Below are 23,803 nucleotides of genomic sequence, written 5' to 3'. Positions count from 1 at the left end.
GACTTGAGCAATTTTCCATTCTTTAGGTACGGATGTTTCTGTGAGTGAGTGGTTGTATATAACTGATAAATATGGAGCTATTTTATCAGCATACTCTGAGAGGAACCTGACTGGTATACAATCTGGACCGGAGGCCTTGCCTTTATTAAGTAAGCTGCTTAGTTACTCCGAGGATGTCTACTACATGTTTCTCATCTTGGCAGTTGTTCTTGATTGGAATTCAGGAATATTTACTTCGTCGTCTTTGGTAGATTACGTACAGAAATAAGATTTGTAAGGTGGCATTATGCTCATGTAACAAAATTCGCTAAGAATTTGCAGTTATTGAAGCAATACGAACCTCTCCGAAAAGTGGAGTGTGGAATTGACACTTGTATTAAGATGGGATACAAATCTAGCAACATTGATATTATTGGACATAAAATATCTTTGCGGGACATTCACAACTGTTGCTAAAATTTTTCATTGGAAATAAATCCAATCCAGCTGTACTTGACGTATCCTTTATTTACCTAAAATTGTACACACAAACCCGGGTATCATGATATAAATCCCATTTTGACGCGCTACAAAAATAAGTAAGTAAATAAATAAATAAATAAAATGAGAGAGAGAGAGAAAGCAAGCAAGAAAGAAAAAAGGGAAACTAAAGGGATTCTTCGGAAGATTAATTAACATTGAAAGAGCCAATGCAAGTATGAATATCAACTCATACCTTGGTTGCGCACGAGGGAGTCGAGCTGGTCATCTAAATAAATCCAGTAGATGTATCAAGTAGCGTGCGAGATTCCGTGTGGGCGAGGCATGAAAAGGTTCTCTGAGCCAACCAGTGCCACACCGGGAATTCGGGACCCAACCGAAAAAGCAGGGACGTAACAGGCAAACAAGCACACATCGCCTGGCTACACTATGAACCAACTGTGAACGACTACACATGTGGCGTGGGCTTAAGGTATTAAAATGAAGGCGTAGAAGCGGTAGAATTCCAATTTGTGAACCTCAAAAGCAGCTTACCGTGTAAGTGCTCAGCCCGTCGCATATCGTTGACGCCCAGCGAGAATGGTCAACGGAGTGCTTCGCGAACAGCAATGAGTCTCCTATGCACACGTGTATGTGAGAGTGTAGCCGTCAGGGGAACTGACAGCGAGGACGGGAGGGCCACCGAAGAAATGGGAATGCGGTCGCGTTTTACCTAAGATTTCTCCTGTGCAGCACTAGTGCACCTATCTCGTGCTCAATCGAGGTATGATCTGATATCCGCATTTCTCTGCACCCTTTCAATGTTAATCAGTCTTACGAAGAATCGCTCTTAATTTTCCTTGTATTTTTGTAGTGCACGAAGATGAGATTTACATCCAGAAACGCAGCTCCTGTGACCATTTGATACAAATAAAAGATTTGTCAAGTGCAGCTGGACTGGATTTAATCATCGCGGGAAAAATACTCTTAGAATTTGCAGGGCGCTGCCTTTTAAAACTTATGCTGTAGAATAAAAAATTCTTAGTAGTAGTCACCAAATTCTAAGCAGCAGATGATGGTAACAGTTATTTACGAAACGATGGATTATTAAAATTTTTAACTTCCAAACAGAATGGGATATTTATATTTAAATATTTTTATGTAAATTGAAGGTGGATGAGGGAGAAGGGAAAGGAAAAGCCAGAGACTATTCACGTCAGATTTTATGTATAGTGTAAAATGTACAGAAATACAAAAAAATAATAAGTGTTGACATAATTTTACACAAAAGAAGACAAAAAATTGGACACTTCAAGTGCATTTGGTGTAGCTCTCATAAGGCCTTGGTGCAGGTGGTTGGTGAAGAGGAACATTGAAGGAAATGGCTGTTAGTCTGCTGAACGCCACACTGGCAGAGAACTGAGTCCAAAGAGAAACCCCAAGTCCGCAGACTGATCTTGAATCTCGTTGTGTTTGATCGTAATCTATTGAGAGACCTCCATACTGACCAGTTCGCCGAATGTCCAGGATGAAGTTCTTTCTTCGGAACCATCCACTCTCCCAAATACCGACATTTCTCTCGCCATCTCGAGATACTTGCCGCATGTGGATTCTCGATGAGAGCCTCAGTAATTGTCAAGAAGCCCTTTCTTGATTTCAGCCTAGGATGTGCGGGCTGACGACCATACAGTGTATGTGCTTCCTTCGTTGTGGCCTTACTTTTCTCATATCTCGCAGCTACCTCACGTCTGATTTCAGGAGGTGCTGTGCCAGCGAGGCAATGGAGTTTGTCCACAGGAGTAGGTCTTAAGCATCCCTTGATAATCCGGCAAGACTCATTTAGAGCCACATCTACGTTCCTGGCTTGACTTGGCTTGTAGCATAACGGACATGCATATTCTTCAGTGGAATAACATAGAGCAAGCGTGCAATTTTACCCTTCTCTGAAACCTGTTAGCTGTGGGATTAGAAGACGCTGGGGACTTTTACGTGGAATCAGCGGCGACGAGTGAAAATAAGTGCCGGACCGGGTTTCGAAATCAGAATCTCCTACTTACAAGGCAAGTGTGACAACCACTGCCCCATCCGGACACAGCGTTCATTGCAACTGCGCCTATGTTGGCACGCCTCTCGGCCGATCCACACTCCCACGCAGAAGACATCTTGCCGCAGTCCGTATCGATGTCCTCAGTGCACGCTAATTAGAGATTCCCACAGGTGGTCGGACATAATCGTGCATTCGCACTGAATGTTGTGGATTCGTTGACCATCAAGACGAATCAGTTATATGAATGCGTGGTATTCGTTCTTCCGGAAATGTCCCAAAGAACAGACACCAGGCAATCATATAATTTAATGTTTTAATATGCTTAAGCAAACATGTACACTCAAGCCCTTACCATTTCGTATCATCTAAGTCTCTCTCAAGCAGCTTACAACAAAAATTATGATACCGGTATGCAGCAGTGCTGCTATAAACAAGATTTGTGTAGGCGCAGCAAGTTTCCGAAGCCACTGTGTATCCCCTTGTAGATAAACTGCAAAACTAGTAAATTAAAAATGAATTGAGAACTTTAAAACGAATTGAACCAGGTCTGTGCTAGTTGAGTGCAAGTTTCGAGTCCAGCAAGGCCCCACCATTGTTCACCACTGTCTACATCATTGAAACGCCTGGTTAAATCCGCAGGACAGAACAGGTAGTTGGAATTGTGGAAAGGGGCCAAAAATGAGCGGCTCTCAGTTACACTCGAACACGTATAGCTATATTTAGTTGCCCAAACATTACTGCGCAAATTTCCAACCTTAACTATCGACTGAATATGTCACACAATCTTATGGCTTAAGGGCACAACCTCTTTAATTTTTAAAACGGCTGAAGGCCCATGATTTACAACATAACTAAAATAAATTTTCAAAGGGCAGAAAGGGCAAAGCTTTATCCTTAAATAATTTTAAAAAAGAAGGCTGAGGGCCCAAACAATCTAAAGCTTAACAATAAGGAATTTTACTTTTAAAACGGCATTTTTTAAATGAGGCAGAAGGCCCAAACAATCTAAGATTTAACGAGTAAGGAATCTAAATTTTAAGACGGCTGAAGGCTCATCATTGAAACGCAACTACAACGAATTATCAAAAGGCAGAAGGCCCAACGCTTTATCCAAAAAATATTTTAAATGAGGCTGAAGGCCCAAACAATGCAAGACTTGACAAGTAAGGAACTTAAGATTTTAAAGTGGCTGAAGGCCCATTATTTAAAACCCAACTAAAAGCATACAAATTCAAACCATCGGCTATAAGCCATTAAAGTACACAATCAAACACCAATAAGAAAAGGCAGTACAGCCAGCGGCTCTCAGAAGTTAACGTTCGCTTCGGGGAGACAGGTAGTTTGCCCAACTATATCCGATCCGCCAGCAACCCAACTAAGGGACAGTCAACGGACCCACCACCAAGACGCTTTCCACCCGACCAGTACACAAGGAACTCCAAAGCCAAAACGTAAAATGCGTAGCCGCCCACCACCAAGTTTGCATAAGCTGTCAAAACTATACATACGTGTTGGATAGGACACTGCCTGAATTTTACGTCGGCCGCCAGGGAGGTAACCGGAACGCTATCGGCCACAAGGTAGAAAATTCCGCTGATGCAATTGGGCCTCAAATAACCAAAATACAGTTAAACTCCATCGGATGGTGGTCAAACTTTCGCCAACTCGAACACTCGCTCTTGCTCACGGGAATACCCCCAACAGCCAACCATGAAAACCAACGGTACAATGTGAATACACTGGCTTTGGTGCTTAAATTACCACTCAACTTTGATGTCCTGCGTTGGTGAGCCACGAACCGCGTAGCAATCGGAACAGTTCCCACACAATCCGACACTGCGTAGAGACCGCCAGCGGGCCAGGCCCGCTGAGCCGCGCGGAGATTTCCCGGCTGATCCACACCAACCGATCGACTGCGGCACACCGGCTAGCCGGAAACTATCAGCACCAGACCAAAGATTGCACAAGGTGTGAATATCGATACACACCGCTGCTGCCACACGTATAAAGAGGAAGAACCACGGCATAACAGCAATAACCGAGGGAAGCCAAACGCAGAGTAACAGACAAGGTTTAAACCAGCGCATAACCCGGGACCAGCACGGCTCAATCATACTTCACAAGCCACCTAACTGTATTTGATGGAGGGTACTTCTTGTACCACTAACCAATCCCCCTTCCGTGTTCCTCTCGCGAGTAGAGCTTGAGAAGAATGCTTGTTGGTAAGCCTCTGTATTGGCCCCAATTCCTCTCATTTTCTCGTCGTGGTCATTTCGCGAAATGTCTGTGGAAGGAAGGAATATGTCGAAACTTCCTGGCAGATTGAAACGGTGTGACGGCCCGAGACTCGAACTCGGGACCTTTGCCTTTCGCGGGCAAGTGCTCTACCAACTGAGCTACCCAAGCACGACTCACGCCCCGTCCTCACAGCTTTATCTCTGCCATTATCTCGTGTCCTACCTTATGAGCACGGGGCGTGAGTCATGCTTGGATAGCTCAGATGGTATAGCACTTGCCCGCGAAAGGCAAAGGTCCCGTGTTCGAGTCTCGGTCTGCCACACAGTTTTAATCTGCAAGGAAGTTTCATATCAGCGCACACTCCGCTGCAGAGTATAAATCTCATTCTGGAAAGGAATATGTTGTCCAACTCCTCCAGGAAAGTGCGTTTTCGAAAGTTCAACAGTAAACCTCTTCATGATCCATGACGCCTCTCTTGAAGCGTCTGCTGCTGGAGTTTGTTGAGCATCCCGCTGAAGGTATCGCGCCGACTAAACAATCACGTGAGGAAATACGCTGCTTTTAGTTGGAATCTCTCTGTCTCTTCAAAAATGGTTCAATTGGCTCTGAGCACAACGGGACTTAACATCTGAGGTCATCAGTCCCCTAGAACTTAGAACTGCATAAACCTAACTAACCTAACGCCATCACACACACATCCATACCTGCGGCAGGAGTCGAACCTTCGGCGGTAGCGGTCGCGCGGTTCCAGACCGAAGTGCCTAGAACCACTCGGTGACAACGGCTGGTTCTGTCTCTTCCATCAGTCCTACCTGGTAAGGATCCAACTTGTAAATAAATAGAGAACAGTGCCATATAAGACATGTTAATATGAGTAAAGCAGGCATAAACACGTATTATCAGCGCATAACTGACTTGAAAGAACTGATACTTATGAGGAGTGTAACAGATTAAAATGCAAGCAAAAACGGTGGGGGCAGATGGAGAGCAGGATGTTATAATCTGTCAAGTAGCATATGATAGAAGGTAGCCCTGAATGGTAACATACACTATGTAAACAAATTGAAATCGGTTGTAAGTAGCATTCTGTGGAAACAAAAGTGAATTACATTGTAAACTGTTGAAAAAGTGAATGATTATAGTGAATGATGACGTGTACACTAGAAAAAAACGAGATACTTGGAAAGGGTGTAAAAGATTAAATTACGAAGAAAAGGTGTGGCAGAGGGATTGAACGCGGGGGAGGGAGGGGGGAGATGAGCATTAAAACAGAGAAAGTAGGTATGCATGACAAAGTACGCTATGTGAAATTCAGAAGTTGAAAATAGGTTTCATGAATGGAAATAGAATTCTGAGGGAAACAAACATCCCACGGAGGCCAACAGCGGGCGAAAAACTTGGCTACGCTGGCAGAAGTTGCCGCTTAAAGCCTTTAAGGAAATGTCTACTTGCAGCTTGGAGCTGATCGTTTAAAATATTTCCAACTTTGTCCGCTAAATGCCTCAAAATTAAAAATTCTTCCCATAAATAAAATCTGCCTCTATTTACCTCTTTGTGCAGAATCACGCCATCCTCTACATTCCTCGCAGAATCATCAGCAATAAGTAAATGTCTTGCGAAGGTAAAATTGTGTACATTACCACCTATATTACCAAACAAACGTTCTTTTTATATCACTTTGATTGGTCTGCCTATTTTTCCGATACAGTAACTCGGAAAGTTACTGCAAATCATCCAGTAGAAGACTTAACGTGAGAACGTATCCTAAACAGTTTGGAGAGTGTGCACAAGATTTTTCTTTATTGGGTTGGGGCATAACTTCGTAGCGTTTTTACGTAAGTTTAATAAACACATATAACAGAGACTTAAGTCATCATTAATGTATCCTCCTTTAGTATTTACCATAGTCTGCGAGCGCTGGGGAACGTTTCGATTCTGCCCTGTACAGAACACGAGGTTTTGAGGCGAAGAACTCGTCTAGCGATATTCGGAGCGCATGATCATCCAGGAGAGGACTTGCTGGAAGGTTATTCGATAGAGAGCGGAGAAACTGAAAATCTGAGGGCGCAAGATTAGGTGAATAAGGTGTGTGCGGAATGTCTTCCAATCCCAAATCCTGTATAGTGTTTTTGACAGTGTAGCAGAATGCGGGCGGCAGTTATTGTGAAGTAACATTGCTTCACACAGTGTTCCTCGTCGCCGCTTTTGAACTGCATGTGGAAGACGCCTCAGATGTAGGCAATAAATATCGGTAGTGGTGGTTACACCTCGGGGAACCAATTCGTAGCACTACATCGTTGCTGTTTCACCAGATGCATAACACTATCTTTTGTGGATGTTCACAGATCTTTCTACGAGAAGCTGTTTCTTTGTTTGGGCTCAGTCATTCCTTCCTCTCCCTTGCGTTAGCATAAAGACACCAGTTTTCATCATCAGTAATGATACGGGATAGGAATGGTCGGTATTATTCATCAGTCGACGACGAGGAAGTACAGATTCATATAAGGCCACCGACCGATTTTTATATTTTTGGTTTAGTGCTTTCGGTACCTAATTACCCTGTTTTTCAACCTTTTCCACTGCACGCAAATGTCGCACGATGGTGGAAAGATCACACTTAATCACATCTGCCAGTGGTTTAGTACACTGAGGTCGATCATTGTTGATTAACGCGTTTAAAGCACGAAGGTTATTCGGAAAGTATGGAACGATTGGTCGCGAAATGGAAACCACAGTGAAAATCCCATGCAGTTTTGTACAAGTTGGTTGGGCAGTGTCTCTAGTATGCCCGTCGATCGCAGTACGTCGTTCTTTTTAGTTGTGAGCACACAGGGAGCACGTAAAGATAGCTAGAACAATAGTGTCTCCCACCAAGTATGAGGGCTTGGTGAGAAATTTCGCCTGAAGGTATGCAGCCAACATTACAAAACTTTCATGCGTTTTCTTCTTCAAGACAATTCTCAGCCGCATTCTGCAGGGCAATGAAGATGCTGCTCCATCTTTTTCAATTAGAAATGTTTGATTACACAGAATACAGCCGATAATTGTCTCCCTCTGAGTTTCATCTCTGCTCACATAAACCGCTGGCTATGAAGACAACATTTTGGCACAGACAACGAGCTGTAGGCCAGCGTAGAGAATTGGCGAAAAGCACTGGCGGCTGCCTTCTATAACGACGGTATTGAAAAGTTGGTACAACGCTACGACGGACGTGTAAGTCGGATCGGCGACTATGGAGATAAGTAGCTGGAAGTTTTAGCTGACTGTTGCAAATAAAATACTTTTGGTTTTCACTATGGTATCCATTTCGCGACCTATCGTTCCTTACTTTCCGAATAGCCCTCGTATATTTACCGACCCGCGAAGGTCTTCGTGAACGTGGAAAGTGGTTAAGGTTGAAACGGTCCTCCTTAAAACGATAATGCCATTTTCCAGCCGTGCTCCGACGAATGCCATTATTCCCAAACACAGTGCAAATGTTTCTGATTGCCTCCGCTGCTGCCACCCCTCTATTCAACCCATACAGAAGAATATGTCGGAAATCTTACAATTTCTTCACTTGGCACTCCATTTTCTAGCGTCCATAGCTCCACTCTACATCTCCAAACGCTGAGATGTAAATACACTACTGGCCATTAAAATTGCTACACCAAGAAGAAATGCAGATGATATACGGGTATTCGTTGGACAAAAAGTGACATGTGATTACATTTTCACGCAATTTGGGTGCACAGATCCCGAGAAATCAGTACCCAGAACAACCACCTCTGGCCGTAATATCGGCCTTGAAACGCCTGGGTTTTGATGGCGTGTACAGGTACAGCTGCCCATGCAGCTTCAACACGATACCACAGTTCATCAAGAGTAGTGACTGGCGTATTGTGACGAGCCAGTTGCTCGGCCACCATTGACCAGACATTTTCAGTTGTTGAGAGATCTGGAGAATGTGCTGGCCAGGGCAGCAGTCGAACATTTTCTGTATCCAGAGAGGCCCGTACAGGACCTGCAACATGCGGTCGTGCATTATCCTGCTGAAATGTAGGGTTTCGCAGAGATCGAATGAAGGGTAGAGCCAAGGGTAGTAACACATCTGAAATGTAACGTCCACTGTTCAAAGTGCCGTCAATGCGAACAAGAGGTGACCGAGACGTGTAACCAATGGCACCCGATACCACCACGCCGGGTGATACGCCAGTATGCCGATGACGAATACACGCTTCCAATGTCCGTTCACCGCGATGTCGCCAAACACGGATGCGACTATCATGATGCTGTAAACAGAACCTGGATTCATCCGAAAAAATGACGTTTTGCCATTCGTGAACCCAGGTTCGTCGTTGAGTACACCATCGCAGGTGCTCCTGTCTGTGATGCAGCGTCAAGGGTAACCGCAGCCATGGTCTCCGAGCTGACAGTCCATGCTGCTGCAAACGTCGTCAAACTGTTCGTGCAGATGGTTGTTGTCTTGCAAACGTCCCCATCTGTTGACTCAGGGATGGAGACGTGGCTGCACGATCTGTTACAGCCATGCGGATAAGATGCCTGTCATCTCGACTGCTAGTGATACGAGGCCATTTCCTTACACGAGGCATCACAACTACGTTTCACCAGGCAACCCCGGTCAGCTGCTATTTGTGTGTGAGAAATCGGTTGGAAAGTTTCCTGATGGCAGCACGTTGTAGGTGTCGCCGCCGGCGCCAACCTTGTGTGAGTGCTCTGAAAAGCTGATCATTTGCATATCACAGCATCTTCTTCCTGTCGGGTAAATTTCGCGTCTGTAGCACGTCAACTTTGTGGTGTAGCAATTTTAATGGCCAGTATTGTATGTCAACTCAAATGGGAGACAGTGAACGATAAATAAAAACTGACGATTTCTTAATAAGCCCGTAGCAATCTGAATACCAACGTGCAAAACAAAATCGCTACGAACTCATGCACCAACAAAATACCTATTTTAAAAAGAAGAATGAGCACTTGTTGATTTTCACTAATGTGAAACACATCTCTTTCACTGAACAAGTGGTCATAACTCTTACGGTATGCATTTGAGTGCCTATATTTACTAGACATTTTTCCTTGCTTTGATTCTTACTAGCACCTCTGAATGCGGAATCCTGGTTCATCGTGTATAACTGTAGAACTTCACAGTTCCCATTCTTACCTTATCGCGGCGCCCAGTGTTATTAACAGCAGGGTGGTGGGGGGTGGAGGAATCTGGAAGACGGCGCAGGGCCGCTCTCCACCAATCAGCGCTCTTGTCACGCGGCCAAACAGCCCCTCGTCGCCCGCACCTTGCTGCGGAAGGCGTTTCCCTGCCAACCGCCCCCGCTGCCAAGACGCTTTGGCTCCCAGGGGGCGGCCGCCTCTATCATTGCCACCCCCGGGGCGCAGCGTGCCAAAACTGCTTTAACATAAATACTTCCGCCGGATTTGCCACCCGCTACGCCCCCCTCCCCCCATCACTCCGTCCAGAATCCCCTTTCCCTGTGGACGGAAGGTTGGACGGAGTCGTCGTAAACATTTTATCGCTCCACAAATGGAGAAGTCTTGCATTCTCTTTTAATAGGAGACTCCGAAAATTCTGTATTATTTCTCAGTTGCTCGTCACCCTTTATGCACGTATCCTCTTCCAGGACGAATCTTGTAAAAGAGGTTTATAGCAACCATAGTAAACAGAGACACTACATCAAAACCGGCAAGAATATCAATTGAGCTGACATTAACCTCCTTCAGTTTTTCAAGCATTTAATATAAATGTCATTTCTACCGGGCCACGGCCTTGCCGCAGTGGATACACCGGTTCCCGTGAGATTACCGAACTTAAGAGCGCCAGTCGGTGTGGCCGAGCGGCTTTGGTCACAGAAAACCATCATAACGACCGGGAGAGCGGTGTGCTGACAACGTGCCCTTCCCATCCACATCCTTAACTAAGGATGACATGGCGCTCGGATGGTCCCGATAGGCCACTTGTGGCCTGAAGACGGAGTGCTTTTCATTTCTACCAATATATGGCTGTAGGCAATGATAGTGGGTGACCGTTATTGAACTACATGCAAAAGATGTAAATTAGTTACAAGCTACGCGTGCACACACTTTATCCAAAATGAAAAAATCACTACCGATATTCGGATTTAGCTTATGACATGTGCGTTATGCCTGCCATAATTGGCGATGATGTGACGCAGACGAATAGCGAAATTCTGCATGACCCGCTGAAGTGTCGGAACATCGATGCTGGCGATGGCCTTCTGAATCACTGTTTTCAGATCAGTAATAGTTATGGGATATTGCTGTATACCTTGTCTTTAATATAGTCCCTCAAAAAGGAGTCGCATGTGTTCAGATCCGGAGGATTTGGAGCCAATCGAGGCCCATGCCAGTGGCCTCTGGGTGCCCAGAGCCAGAATGCAGTCCGCAGAGTGCTCCACCAGGTCTTCAAACACTCTTCTGCTTCGATTGGGTCGAGCTCTGTCTTGCATGAACCACATCTTGTCGAAATCGGGGTCACTTTGGATAATGGGATGAAATCATCTTCCAAAACCATCATGTACCGTTCGGTAGTCACCGTGCCCTCAAGGAATATCACACCAATTATTCCGTGACTGGAGATTGCACACCACACAGTCTCCCGTTGAGGGCGAAGAAACTTCTCGATCGCAAAATGCGGATTCTCAGCTCCTGGAATGCGCTAATTTTGCTTACTGACGAACCCATCCAAATGAAAGTGGGATTCGTCGCTAAAACAAACCATACTAATTTCCATCATGCCCCGCGGCCAACCGTGAAGTCTGAACGTCCTAACGCAAACCGTTCAGAAATTATGACGATTTTACTTTATATAGTTCAATAATTGTCACCTTGTAGATTATAAAACGAAACACTTAAAGTAGTGGATGAGTTTTGCTATTTGGACAGAAAAATAACTGAGAAGGGCAGAAGTAGGGATGAGATGAAATGTAGACTGGAATTCGCAAGAAATGGATTTCTAAAGAAGAAAAATTTATTAACATCCAATATGTTAGGAAGTCTTTCCTGGAAGTATTTGCCTGGCGTGAAGCCATGTGCGGATGTGAAACATGGACGATGAAGATTTTAAACAAAAAAAGAATAGAAGCTTTCGAAACGTGGTACTACAGGAGAATGTTGAAGATTAGATGGTAGATCACGTCACTAATATGAGAGGGGGGGGGGGGGGATAATGAAATTGGGAAGACAAGAAATTTGTGGCATATCTTGTCCAAGAGAAGGGATCAGTTAACAGGACAATTCTAATCCATCAAAGGCTCAAGACACTGGAGGTCAATGTGGATGTGGTGGGGGGAGGGGGGGGAGGGGAAAATCGTACAGGGTGTTTCAAAAATGACCGGTATATTTGAAACGGCAATACAAACTAAACGAGCAGCTATAGAAATACACCGTTTGTTGCAATATGCTTGGGACAACAGTACATTTTCAGGCAGACAAACTTTCGAAATTACAGTAGTTACAATTGTCAACAACAGATGGCGCTGCCGTCTGGGAAACTCTATAGTACGATATTTTCCACATATCCACCATGCGTAGCAATAATATGGCGTAGTCTCTGAATGAAATTACCCGAAACCTTTGACAACGTGTCTGGCGGAATGGCTTCACATGCAGATGAGATGTACTCCTTCAGCTGTTCAATTGTTTCTGGATTCTGGCGGTACACTTGGTCTTTCAAGTGTCCCCACAGAAAGAAGTCACAGGGGTTCATGTCTGGCGAATAGGGAGGCCAATCCACGCCGCCTCCTGTATGTTTCGGATAGCCCAAAGCAATCACACGATCATCGAAATATTCATTTAGGAAATTAAAGACGTCGGCCGTGCGATGTGGCCGGGCACCATCTTGCATAAACCACGAGGTGTTCGCAGTGTCGTCTAAGGCAGTTTGTACCGCCACAAATTCACGAAGAATGTCCAGATAGCGTGATGCAGTAATCGTTTCGGATCTGAAAAATGGGCCAATGATTCCCTTGGAAGAAATGGCGGCCCAGACCAGTACTTTTTGAGGATGCAGGGACGATGGGACTGCAACATGGGGCTTTTCGGTTCCCCATATGCGCCAGTTCTGTTTATTGACGAAGCCGTCCAGATAAAAATAAGCTTCGTCAGTAAACCAAATGCTGCCCACATGCATATCGTCGTCATCAATCCTGTGCACTATATCGTTAGCGAATGTCTCTCGTGCAGCAATGGTAGCGGCGCTGAGGGGTTGCTGCGTTTGAATTTTGTATGGATAGAGGTGTAAATTCTGGCGCATGAGACGATACGTGGACGTTGGCGTCATTTGGACCGCAGCTGCAACACGGCGTACGGAAATCCGAGGCCGCTGTTGGATCACCTGCTGCACTAGCTGCGCGTTGCCCTCTGTGGTTGCCGTACGCGGTCGCCCTACCTTTCCAGCACGTTCATCCGTCACGTTCCCAGTCCGTTGAAATTTTTCAAACAGATCCTTTATTGTATCGCTTTTCGGTCCTTTGGTTACGTTAAACCTCCATTGAAAACTTCGTCTTGTTGCAACAACACTGTGTTCTAGGCGGTGGAATTCCAACACCAGAAAAATCCTCTGTTCTAAGGAATAAACCATGTTGTCCACAGCACACGTGCACGTTGTGAACAGCACACGCTTACAGCAGAAAGACGACGTACAGAATGGCGCACCCACAGACTGCGTTGTCGTCTATATCTTTCACATCACTTGCAGCGCCATCTGTTGTTGAAAATTGTAACTACTGTAATTTCGAAAGTTTGTCCGCCTGAAAATGTACTGTTGTCCCAAGCATATTGCAACAAACGGTGTATTTCTATCGCTGCTCGTTTAGTTTTTATTGCCGTTTCAAATATACCTGTCATTTTTGAAACACCCTGTAGATGGAGAAAATTGGCACTTTGTGGTAAGGTCTTGTGGGACCGAACTGCTAAGGTCATCGGTCCCTAAGATTACACACTACTTAATCTAACTTATTCTACCTTACGCTAAGGACAACACACACACACACACACACACACACACACACACACACACACACACATGCCCGAGGGAGGGCGAACCTCCGACGGGGAAGCCGCACGAACCGTGACAAGGTGCCCTAGAACGCTCGGCTACCCCGCGCGGCGTAGAGGGAGACCGAGAGTTGAATACAATCAGAAGGACATGAAGAGGCTGGTACAGGACAGAGTAGCATGGGGAGTTGCATCAAAACAGTCTTCGGACTGAAGACCACTAAGTGGCTGCGGCAAGAAGGTGAGATATTGGGCCACCCCATGTGTAAGAGATCCTGTGGTACTCACAATCGGTTTCAAAGGAACATTTGACTGCTGCACCTTTGGTAGTGTATACGGTCTGGGAGGATAAGTCTAGGTTCTGCACTTTTGTTTTCTATCGTCAAAAGACAAATAAAACTGTTTCACCAGTTAACTGATAATTCTCAAAACCTTCATTCTAGGGACATTCTGAAGCTTTTTGTATGTACTGGGATCCCTCCTTATCTCTCTGTTTTGAGCATCCTCTTTCTTGTAACTTCTTCCTCCCTTCGCATCTGTTAGCATTTTAAAACTTCTTCTTCTCTTTCTCCTCCTTTTTCCTTATAATTTTCTCTTCTCAATAGTTCATAGAAGACAGTTCCTAAGTAATGTCTGCCCAATCCAATATTTTTCCTCTTCTGCATCATTCTCATGAAGTTACTCACCTCCCCTACTCTGCTCAGCACCGCCTCATTTCTCATTCTGTCCATCCGTTTCCCTTTCTGCAATCCTTTCCCTAAACACGTTTCGAAAATTTCTAAATGTTTTTGTTCTTTCTATGCAACTGTCCCGTTCCAGAACCATAGGACGCCACATTCCATACAAAACATTTCGCGAACCTTTTGGTAAGTATTATGAGAATGCTTCTGTCTGTCAGCAGACTTCTCACTCTCCCGAAAGCTGTCTTTCCCATGGACATTCTCCGACTCACTTATTCTGTGAAAGTTACGCTGGAAACTACCAAGCTTCCTAAATGATAAACTGACTGGACCTGTTCTAATAACGTTCCACCTAGTGATATATTAATCGTGTCCCCGTCTTTTCGATTCTCAGCACTTTGGCCATGCCAATGTTCAATTCGATTCAAAAGTCTTTAACTACAGTAAAAAATATTATCCATCGTTACCCGGAGCTCCTCTTCCTTTTCTGCTAGCACAAGTGTATCATTAGAGTGCTTCACGGCTTTTATTCTTTTGCCTGCCACTATAAGACCTTTCAATATTTCGAACATATTATTGATTAGCTTTTCAGCATATACATACCTACGAAAAAAGTTACACTAAGTAATAATCAATGTAGAGCAATGAAATTTCAGGAAACCATTGTCTTGGTAACATATTTAAATGACTAGCCTTGCAAGATTACAGGTTAACGTCAGCACTAGAAAGTCAGTGCATATGCAGGGTGCTGGCCGCTGTGGCCGAGCGGTTCTAGGCTCTTCAGTCTGGAACCGCGCTGCTGCTACGGTCGCAGGTTCGAATCCTGACTCAAGCATGGATGTGTGTGATGTCCTTAGGTTGGTTAGGTTTAAGTAGTTCTAAGTTCTAGCGGACTGATGACCTGAGCTGTCAATTCCCATAGAGCCATTTGAACCATTTTGAACCATTGCGCTTAGAGCCATTTGAACGCTATGCAGGGTGATTCACGAAGATATGCAAATATTTTAATATGTTATTCTACAAGTAAAACTATAGAAAAAAATTCATGTAAACATAGGTCCGCAAATGTTTAGTTACAGACTTACGGCTAATAAAAGACTTTGCCTGAAATTTAGCAACTTCCATAATATGAAGCCATCGCAAAACTGTAAGACGTTAAAGTAAGGCAGGATTTCCTTTTACTTTGATGTTTTGGTCTGGTGACTCTAATGAAACATGTGACAGACGTGTATCTGCAGTAGTTTTCCAAAACATGAAATAGATGAAACTAAGAACTGAAACGAGCAGCCGGCCGCGGTGGTAGAGTGGTTCTAGGCGCTCAGTCCGGAACCGCGCGACCGCTACGGTCGCAGGTTCGAATCCTGCCTCGTGCATGGATGTGTGTGATGTCCTTAGGTTAGTTAGGTTTAAGTAGTCTAAGTTCTAGGGGACTGATGACCACAGATGTTAAGTCCCATAGAGCTCAGAGCCATTTTTTGTGGGTCCACTGCTCAACTTCATTAACATTGAGCTTTGTTTTGTTTTGTAACATGAATTCACCCGTGCTATGGTATTAATAAAAGCGGGTTATCTGACACATTCATGCAGTTCCAGTTAACATTATAACCATCGTCTTTCCAAAATTAAATTCTCTACAGCTTCTGCTGAAAACTTTGTGCAATTGTCTGGAATTTAGAAATCGGCTTGTAGGACATGTTCTGAGGCATCAAGGGATCACCAATTTAGTATTGGAGGTCAGCGTGGAGGGTAAAAATCGTAGAGGGAGACCTAGAGACGAATACACTAAGCAGATTCAGAAGGATGTAGGCTGCAGTACGTACTGGGAGATGAAGCAGCTTGCAGAGGATAGAGTAGCATGGAGAGCTGCATCAAACCAGTCTCAGGACTGAAGACCACAACATATAAAACAAATTGGGCCAAGTAGGTAATAAAAATTTCACGAAATTACTTCTTTTCCTCTCTAGATGTTCTGGAAAACTCCTCCTTGGTGTTGCGATATTGTCAGTCTCCGACGGTTCACCTGAGCATGATTGCAGATGCCCAGGCGAAACATCTTTGAATAAGGGAAACGACGACCAGCTGAAACCCTTAAACTTCTTTTCCGAGTCAAAATGGTTCTGTCGCATTAAGACAAGATTTCTCTGGTAACAGACCTGCACATCATGAGTTACAACTGTCCCACACCTGACGAACGGCCGAGAAATTGGTGGGGGTTGTGAGTGGTGTGGACAGGGGAATTGGAGTGTAGTTGGAGTGGTAGGGTAAAGAAGCTCTAGACCTGCGCGGGAAATCCGCTGAGGCCACCGCATTTGCATGTCGAGTCCTCTCCCCCAAACATCCGTGCATTTTTATACTCTCTCTCTCTCTCTCTTTTTCACTTTTGCATTCGGCGCCCTTCCAGGGGGACACGAAGAGATGGGGAAGGAATCCAGCCCCACAAGGGCGACACACCACTGCTGATGCTCCATCTTTTTTTCTGCATCTTTTTTTTTATTTCTCCCTTCCCCCTTCCCGGTATCTTCCCCTCGCTAGATTTATGACGAATAACAAATTTAAATATAAGTTCGCCATCTAAAGCTCGTCCCTCGGAGAATTTCGCGTGATTTAGCATCTGCATACGGTAGCAGCACTGCTTCCCTCCAACCCCTGTCTCACTCCCCCTTTTTTACGCTTCTTTCCCCTTGTCTTTGCGAATAGGCCCGCTTAGACTCGAGTGCGTTATGCGTCTCCTCTTTTCGCGTTCTCTTGTATCGCTCGTTTAGTATCTCATCTCTCCACCCCTACCCCCTCCCCCTCCTCCAGTCGCCGCCACCTCCCCATGTGACTCACTTAGCCATGTACGAGCCACAACTGTGAAGTCATTAATATTGCGAAATACTAATTCTAAAGTACTATACCGAAATTCTAGCGCAATTTTACGGGGACATCCTGGGATGCAGTAGCAAAAGCAGCTAAAGCTATGCCTTAATCTTAGCCCGCCCGACTAATAGTGCGTTCTGCCGAAACTCAACTATTGCCATGTAATCTGACACAGCAAGAGCAGTCAAAATGATAGACAGTTGGAACTGAAAATGAATGCTTGTGTGCGTTATATTTGTAACATCTGTCTATTTAACCATGTCTGTGTTTACACCCGACCGGCTAGCCACGCGGTCTAACGCGCTGCTTCCCGAGCGGGAAGGCGTGTCGGTCCCCGGCACGAATCCGCCCGACGGCTTAGCGTCGCGGTTCGGTGTGCTGGCCAGTCTGTGGATGGTTTTTAGGCGGTTTTCCATCTACCTCGGCGAATGCGGGCTGGTTCCCCTTACTCCACCTCAGTTCCAATATGTTGACGATTCCTGCGCTAACACTGTCTTCAGGGACGTTCCATTGTGACTCACGTTACATTTTGAAATCAGTGTTTATTATGTCGACATTTTATCAATCTATTAACCCATATTTTCTTTTGAAAATCATCATTATAAATTGCGTATTCAGGCAAAGATTTTTAAGTGTTATTTAAGAAGGGAAGAGCATTAAAATTAGAGAACAAGAATATAATTTATGTTGTGACTCATGTTACAAATTTTGGGTCATCCTACTCCTAATGTCCATTTTAGATCAAAAGTGTCCTCAAACTATTAGGAGTGTGGATCAGGTTATTATCACAGAAAATGCATATTAGGTTGGCATTCAACTTCCACAGTTACAGATTTCTAAAAATATTTATACCATGTGAAATATTTAATATATTGAAAAAGGCACGTGACTCAATGTTACGTGACTCATGTTACTTGCTGCTTCTTGTTGGAAAAACTTTTTTCCTGCAAGCAGAGAAATGAAAATATGACATTATGTGCCAAATAAGGTAAATTTAACATTAAAATTTTAAATTTCAAACACAACGAAAAATTATAAGAGCATGACATCTGGGAAAATAAACTGTATATTCAATTAGAAGTCAGAGAACTGAAAATATCCTCTTGCATTGACAACATCAAGTGGATTAATTTTCTTTATAATTTCATCACATTTTACAGGCCATTTCCAATAGTAACCAGCATGCTCCATTCCACTGATTAAGCAAGAATTTCCAAAAACTGCACGTACTTCTCCACCATTGAATTTATTGTCCTATCCTACTTTGTACCACTCTCCAATTCTCACACTTTCTATAGCTCCTTCAGTATGATGACCTGCAGCAGCAAAATTCTTTGGAGACAGCAGATATGTTTGTAGTACTCTTTTCTTGTGGTGAAAGCGGTGAATGCTTTTTGTGTTTGGTACTGATGGTGCTGAAGAAAATATTTGAGCCAGATTAAGTTTCATATCGATTCATTGAATTTCATCAGTAGACACATGAAAAATCTGTGTAGCTGTGGTACTTGCAGCTACCTGAGCGAAAGCTGATGCATCACCTACTATGTTTTTCACTTTTTTACTGAATTCCCCACTACCCGTTCCGCAACTGCACCAATTCCATCTACGAGCTTTTTGCCATGGCATGTAGCAAACAAGTTCCAATAGATTTCCATATTATGAGATGATTGAAATTGAGGTACAGCAGCAGTAATCTATTTGTTTTTAAATTTTGACGCAGGTCCATCTGACCAGATTAAAACTACCTTCACATTTCCAGGTATATTCGGCAGTACTTTGCTAACATTAGCAATGCCGCACTGGAGCCATACGTGACTGATACGATGACAAACTTGCTTTACTAGGTTGCTGATTTTGCATCTTATGTAGCCTATGTTTTCTCTCTCCCTATTTTTAGCTTTTCCTTCTTCTAATAACAATCATTGCTTACGTTGACTCATCTGTAGAAACTTTTGGTACTTCTTCTGCTGGCCTTTTTCGAGCTTCTTCCAGGTGCTTCTTAAATTCTTCATATTTTCCTTCACTCTTTAATTTTTCACTCCTGCTCTGTCTTTCCGTTGCTGCAAAAAGGGCATCCGCTTCTTCTAATGATAATAATACAACTATGACTCAGATTACGTGACTTATGTTACACAGTTTTCTGTTTCTACAATATTGGTTGAAATTGGGAAATTCTTAGCGGTGATATTAGTTACACATTCACACTTAGAAGTAAATTACTGAACAAGATAAAGTTATCTCTAATATCTCTCTTGGTATAACAACTTACTTGCATGAAAGTGACTCATGCTACATGAAAGTTGATGCTGTTGTATTATACTGTTTACTCCAACCTATAATTTACCTACTTCAGTTTTATACTCTTTACGCAGTACATTAGATTATCTAACAGTAATATAAATAATGATATGCTAATTCTTACATGCCAAGTAGTTGAGATGAAGTTCCAAAATCTCCAATAACTCACACTCTCATCACATGAAAAACATATGGCGTTATAAAAATGCCTAAAAATTACGGAAGGAAAGCAATAATGGGCCACAAACCATTGCTGCCGTATAGTAAAAAGACTAGCCATTTCGAAACATATATAAAAAGTACCAAATTTTAAACTTTTAACTATCGTAAGTGTGTCCTACTTCACGTGGAATATCCCTCCACGTACGTGTACACCATAATTACTCTACCACGCAAACATTTGTGTTACATTCGTCTGGTATGAGATGTTCATGGGGGGCGGAAGGGGGAGGGGTGGGGGTCCACTGGGGGCCGAACTGCACAATAACTCTGGGTTCAGACTGGGGCGGCGGGGCTGTGGGTGGACTGCTGTGGCCTGTTGTGGGGTTGGGACCCTCTGAAGGCTACGGCGGGACGAAGCCTCTCCTTCGTTTCTAGGTCCCCAGTTCAATACACAATACGCAATACCTTTATCTTCGTCTTACACTGCAGGTGGACATGGTAACCCTGTTTCGTTTAATTCTGTCCATACTAAGCTAGAAGACATTGTTCTTCTTAAGTCGTCCAGATTAAATACTGGAAGCTTTAAATCTGTACCGCTGGATAGATTCTACCACTTAGCTGGAAATGCTTTTCCAGACATCAGGCTTAAGGTAGCAACTCGCACAGAAAGGCATAAGATAAACACCCATTATACAGTCACCATACTTCTCCTCCTCGACTGACGTCAAAGAAAAGAGTCACTACAGAAAAGAGTGTCCAGTAGACCGTACGTCGAATATGGTATCTGAATATCACTGGATGCTGTCATCAGGAAATGTGGGTTTTCACTCAAGAATTAAACGCCCGTGTGGGAAACTTTGAACAGGCCCAGAACTCGGATGTCAAGACCAAACGAAAATTTTCAGAAATGGAACTTCCACACACCATTGAGCCCATGTGACTGAGGAGCTCAAAAATCAGCAGAGCACTTATATGAGATTTTCACACTGCAGCGGCGTGTGCGGTGATATGAAACTTCCTGGCAGGTTAATACTTTGTGCCGGACCGAGGCTCGAACACGGAACTTTGCCATTCGGGGGCAAGGGCTCTCCCATCTGACTACCGAAGCACGACTCATGCCCCCCCCCCCCCCCCCCTCACAGCTTTAATTCCACCAGTAGAGCACTTGCCAGTGAAAGGCAAAGTTCAGAGTTCGAGTCTCTGTCCTGAACGGACCACTTGTATCTAGTATAAGTAACGCTGTACCATTGATGAATAGATTCCTCTAGCCCTGAAGCTGTTCTGATTGCCACATACTGAGCCGAAGTTGGTTCGATTATCTCCTTTGTCTTCATCTCTTTTGTTTAACGTCCTTTTAATATTTTCCGATGTAGACTATGACCTGTACGATGCAATATTGTCTTCAACTGTTTTGTATTGCTGAAGTTTTATGCTTTCTTATGAATAAATAAAATAAATAATTCTTAATTAATGATGCTGTCTGTGGATCAGCGGGCGATGCAGTGACTGTTCTGCAATTCACATCTGAGTGTTTGGCTCACGGTCCATAGAACAGCTTTCGGACTGTATCTCGATATTTTAACTCCCGAATAGCACTTGGGAAAAATATGAACGCCTAAATATTTCCTTGCGAGCTGTGATCCCTATTTTGTCGGAATAGACGTTTCTCTCTGTGTAGGTGGGAATCAATAAAATATTTTGGCATCCGGAGTAGAAAATTAGTGGTCTACATTTCATGAAATGTCGATCCTTTACGTCACTGGGATAGTGAAATGGGAATTTCCCTCTAATTTAGCCAACGACAGGACGAATATGGGAAACTGAAGAAATTTTGTGTAGCATCTGGAAATTTTATTTAGTGCCAAAGAAGCGGGTGGTGGTGGTGGTAAGTACATATGGGGCGAAACTGCTGAGGTCATCAGTCTGTAGGCTAACTTAAACTAACCAACGCTAAGGAAAACACACACACACACACACACACACACACACACACACACACACACACACGTCTGGAACCGCGCGACAGCTACGGTCGCAGGTTCGAATCCTGCCTCGGGCATGGATGTGTGTGATGTCCTTAGGTTAGTTAGTTCTAAGTTCTAGGGGACTGACGACCTCAGATGTTAAGTCCCATAGTGCTTAGAGCCTTTTGAATCATTTGAGTAAAATGTCTGTTCTGTGTATCTGTTGTGTTTATTAAACTTACGGAAAACCCCACGAAGTTATGCACCAACGCATGAACAAATAGAAAATCTGTAATACTAAAGAAAAGCTTATAAAAAGGGAAAAAAGAAATTCAGAGTTTACATTTTAATGTGTTCCCACAGTACAGCGTTCTCCAGTCAGATCTAGAATGAACACAAGAAGTTTTTATCTTTCACAAGTTCACACTGGTGGCCTATTATTTTTTTCTTGCCGTTTAGCATCACGTCTCTCCAAATAAGCAAACCAATCGCCAACGTGAAACCCTAACTGAAATCATAGAAATTACTGTTTAAACTCTGGTTCAAATGGTGCAAATGGCTCTGAGCACTATGGGACTTAACATCTGAGGTCATCAGTCCCCTAGAACTTAGAACTACTTAAACCGAACTAAAACCGAACTAACCTAAGGACGTCACACACATCCATGCCCGAGGCAGGATTCGAACCTCTGACCGTAGCGGTCGCGCGGTTCCTGACTGAGGCGCCTAGAACCTCTCGGCCACACCGGCTGGCTTTAAACTCTGCTTTGCATATGAGCGAAATAGGGCAGTGCTGGCTTAACAACGTCCGTTTCCTTTAACTAATTCGCAGATTATATTTTTCTTAATTTTCTTTGTAACTCGGTGTTATTACTTTATTTTTCATGTTAACAAACTCTTCCACCGGTCTTGGTAGAACAACATTACAATAAATGAAAAGAACGAGTTTGCTTTTCTTCTACAATATTACTTTTATTGTTAACTGGTTTTCAGCATACAAGGCCATCTTCAGACATTTACATCAGGAATGTCTGAAGATGACCCTGTAAGCCGAAAATAGGTTAACAATAAAAGTAATATTGTAGAACAAAGGCAAACTGGTACTTTATTTTTCTTTGCTGAAAACAGTTTTTCATTGTAATAAGGAACAGTTTATAATATTATGTGATGAAAATTTTAAGATATTCGATCTGTTTGAAAATACAGGGCAACGGCCTTGCCGCAGTAGATACACCGGTTCCCGTGAGATCACCGAAGTTAAGCGCTGTTGGGCGTGGCCGGCACTTGGATGGGTGACCATCCAGGCCGCCATGCGCTGTTGTCGTTCTTCAGGGTGACTCGGCCACGTGATGCCAATTGAGGAGCTACTCGACCGAATAGTAGCGGCTTCGGTCAAGAATACCATCATAACGACCGGGAGAGCGGTGTGTTGACCCCACGCCCTCTTATCCGCATCCTCCTCTGAGGATGACACGGCGGTCGGAAGGTCCAGGTAGGCCACTCGTGGCCCGAAGACGGGGTGATTTTTCTCAGTTTTCTTTGTAGCTCGGTATTATTACTTTACTTTTCTTCGCTGAAAACAGTTTTTGAACGTAATAAGGAACAGTTTATGATATTACGCTATGAAAATTTTAAGATGTACGACCTATTTTGAAAATACAGGGTAACGGGTCTTTAAATTCGCAATAAATGAAATGAAGTGAATGGAATCTGAAACCCTAAAAGCACTTACAAATAACCCAGATCTGACAGCCCTAGTAATGTGATACTTCCATTTTGTTCCGCAGTTCCAAGGCACGACAGAACTCAGTAGGTTAAGGACCGCTCTATTCATGTTTACTGCAACGAGCGGACTCCATTTTTAGAGAGGTACTTCTGCACACAGCCACACCAGGAAAAAAAAATTTTCACAGGTCATTTTCAGCTTCGCATTACCGCCGCAGTAATAGCGTCCAAACGTTTTATATTTTTAAATTCCGCATTTGTACTGCCATTACACTCGAAAGTATTCGGAGGAACCTTTTCATTTGTGGCAGCCGTGAATATGTGTTTATTTTTACAGCCCGCAC

At 43.8% G+C, this 23,803-nt stretch overlaps 1 pseudogene; it reads left to right on the top strand.

Moving 5' to 3' along the window:
- Positions 1–22,940: 22,940 nt before the first annotated feature.
- On the top strand, positions 22,941–23,058 carry LOC124552825 (annotated as a pseudogene).
- Positions 23,059–23,803: the final 745 nt, after the last annotated feature.

Source organism: Schistocerca americana, chromosome 10 (genome assembly GCF_021461395.2).
Source record: "Schistocerca americana isolate TAMUIC-IGC-003095 chromosome 10, iqSchAmer2.1, whole genome shotgun sequence".
Taxonomy (NCBI): Eukaryota; Metazoa; Arthropoda; class Insecta; order Orthoptera; family Acrididae; genus Schistocerca; species Schistocerca americana.
This window is presented reverse-complemented; position numbering and strand designations above follow the sequence as displayed.